Raw genomic sequence first — 3,228 nt, 5'->3', positions numbered from 1 at the left:
GGTACTTGCATTTTCGTATGCCATTGGATGGTGGCGCCCCCAGTGTAAAAAGTGCGCATGCGTCGAATTCTAAATGGTAGAAAATCATTTATTTACTTACACTTTTACAGTGACACTTATGAATTCAATTTTGGAGGTAACATCCTTTCACATTATGATAACTAATATATTTCTATAAGTATGGCCCAAGGATAGAGAACATGGGTCCCAATAAAACCAATGTGCCTAACCCTAACCCTAACCATAACCCTAACCTATTATATTGATATAATATTATATTTATATTGATGTAAATGACATTGGTTTTATTGGGACCCATGCCATGGGCCATGTTCTCTATCCTTGAACCGACAATGGGTGCTAAGATTTGTTTATCAACAATGCAATTTGAATGACTAGCTTGGTTCAGTTCGGGAAGACATCATGATAATATTGATAGAATCCTGATAATATCATTATTATCATCTTAAGAATATCTAGCGTTTCCAATGACATGAGGCCGGATTCCGCACAGAGTAGGGTTGTTGCCCACCATGACATTACCAGTGTCATTATTTTTTTAATTAGAACAATACTGGATATAATACCAGGATAGATCACAGGCACTTGTAGCTCCAAGAAACGGTATTGCTAGGGTTAGAATACCAGATAGATGTCAGGCGGTGTATTGACGTTAGTCACACAGCCTGGCCGGGTTAAGGCACTTGAAGCGTTTCAACTGTAAACACACGCCGCCGCCATTGCGCGCACACTGACACATAAATATATGCCTGTGGGATAGATGTAGTACTAGTAGTAGTAGTTATGGTTGCTTGCGCTGAGAGGGTCTATGTCCCCCAGTGTACTGCCGGAACGTACCCTGGGTACGGTCCGGTATACCGGAACGTACCCTAGCTGGTACTATCTAATATGCCGGACCGTACCTCGCCAGGGGCGGATGCAGGATTTTGTCTAGGGGGGGGGGGTGCAGGTGGGAAAGAGCACTTTGAGATTTTGTTAGGGGCAACTGAAGCGGTGGCTGCGCCGCCGCTTCGTGCGCGAGGACCGCAGGTGCGAAGGAACCGGTGGGGGGTCGGGGGGGCCTCCCCCAGAAAATTTTTAAAAATCAGACTCCTTTTTATGCATTTTCAGAGCATATGAGGCGAAATTTTTTTACTTCAAGTCTTGTCATATAGCAATGAAACAGACAATTCCAGTACAAGGCAAAATCCACAAAGCCACAAAAACCATCAACTTGCTTGAAATTAACTGCCATCAGAGCGACAAAATACTAGTACCCGGTGAAATCAAACTGCGATATGGATTGAACACACTTTTATTACAAAAGAAAATTGAAATCATTACATGTACTAATTTATATGCTTTCCGTTTCATACATTTACTATAAAACTTGAACTTCAACTTGAATTTCAACGACTGATATATTATCTTACTTAAAACATACTCAGTATTACTTGAGAGAGAGAGAGAGAGAGAGAGAGAGAGAGAGAGAGAGAGAAAGAGAGAGAGAAAGAGAGAGAGAGAGAGAGAAGTTTGACTGGTCGTAATGTGCGCTTACAACGCTGGTGGTACACACGCCCTCCGAGACACATGCTATTTGTCTCAAGTGAATAATAATAGGAGTTCACTGGTCGCACTACATTTTGCCATTACGACTACACCCGTTTCCCTGCTCTGTCGTAATAAATCAACTCGTGGAGACTACCCTCTGGCAAGGCAAACAGCAGTACACGCCGTCTGTGCCTCGTGGCAGGGTCGGGACATTGCTTACAACCTAACAAGTCTACATGATCGCGGATGCGTTACGCTCTCATACCGTACATGGTGTTCACGTGTCCGCGTGGAGAATTACCCCGAATCAGCCTCTCACACCGGCGATATGTTGTAATCCACCAAATTGGCCACATTAAGACCATTGGTTCATCATTGATACACAAGAATATTGAAAATTCAGCTGTTATTTCGGCTTTCTAGATTATATATAATTTAAGTTTTAGCTTGTGTGAATTACAAGCAACATGCACATAAATAAATTATGTACAATTACTATGTGATTATCAATATGGTAATGATTATATAATAGTAATAATACTACAATGATTATAGAAAAATATGCACGATATTGATTAGGATTAATTGCTATGAATTTATAGGAAGGAACAAATCGTTCAAAAGTGCATGCGATTTAGGTGTCTATATTGTATCCTAGCAGCTGTTATGCGCTGTATATTCCAAAATAAATATCATCGACAAAAAATTATGTTCTTAGAGATCATAGAATACGTTTGTGTAAGCTAGAAGTTTGAAATAATAATTGCATGACCCACACATTTCCGAAGCTTGTCGCATAGGAAGCAACATGCAATACGTCATTATCTGCGAGTTGCCCTTTGTGCTCATATTTACAACTGCAATTGAGGACATGTGTATAAACAATTTTCTATGATAAAGTTCTGACGGTAGTTTTTAATTAAATAAATATTATCCGTTCAATTTATATGTGCGGTAGCACGGGGGCAAAAAAGAGGTGAGACAAACGGTCAAGAGTAAATAATATGTTATTATTTACTCTTAGTACGTCCCATATATATTATATATATATACACTAAATCACACACTTTTTATTTCGATTTATCTGAAAATTTCCCTGTCCCAAGTGCGTTGATAAAATCCAGAGAGACATGATACAAGATTGCGTGGCACAGCTTTGCTCTTGATCCTGAGCGCTGCGCAAGTATGAAGCGCTGTCCGCAGTGGAGACGTGTGCTAAATTCGAGGACCAGCGCACGTCTCCACAGCGGTCAGCGGATGGTCTGTAGTTTTAGAAGATAACAATAAAGACTTTGTTCTAAACAAGAACTATTGGCGGCTAAATAAGAGCAATATACAGACCTTTGAATTTCTTGACTAGTCAGTCAAAGGGCTTGTTGGAGGTCCATTATGCAGAGCGTCCAATTGAAATGGCCCCTAAAACTGTCAAGTGGAATTGTGTTTTTCGGAACCCCAAAGAAAATGTCTCCCTCGTACATGCACCCCCTCCCTGATCAATCATGCATTCAGGCGTAAACAATAACAGAGATGAAATTGTGTTGAGTTTATGGCTCTTGACGAACGTGCATTGACGTACAAGACGGATGAAAGCACAGGCACTTGGAACGTCTCAATAAAAATAAATCTTCACACAATTTTTCACAATGATCGACCGCCTGTGTGCAAAATAGGTGAACG

General features: G+C 40.6%; 1 protein-coding gene across 2 annotated transcripts in view; it reads left to right on the top strand.

The window, feature by feature from the left end:
* Positions 1-36: 36 nt before the first annotated feature.
* LOC106821210 (tctex1 domain-containing protein 2-like) overlaps positions 37-3,228 on the top strand; it is a 12,579-nt gene continuing 9,387 nt past the window's right edge. The window contains exon 1 of one of the 2 annotated variants that reach the window (XM_014825917.1): positions 37-136. The gene's annotated coding sequence lies outside the window, so the exon portion shown is untranslated. The remainder of the gene's footprint in view (positions 137-3,228) is intronic. The other variant, XM_014825919.1, reaches the window with a different exon arrangement.

The sequence above is a fragment of the Priapulus caudatus genome, unplaced genomic scaffold, assembly GCF_000485595.1.
Source record: "Priapulus caudatus unplaced genomic scaffold, Priapulus_caudatus-5.0.1 Scaffold63, whole genome shotgun sequence".
Taxonomy (NCBI): Eukaryota; Metazoa; Priapulida; class Priapulimorpha; order Priapulimorphida; family Priapulidae; genus Priapulus; species Priapulus caudatus.
The sequence above is the reverse complement of the archived record's forward strand: the minus strand, read 5'-3'. Positions and strand labels throughout refer to the sequence as shown.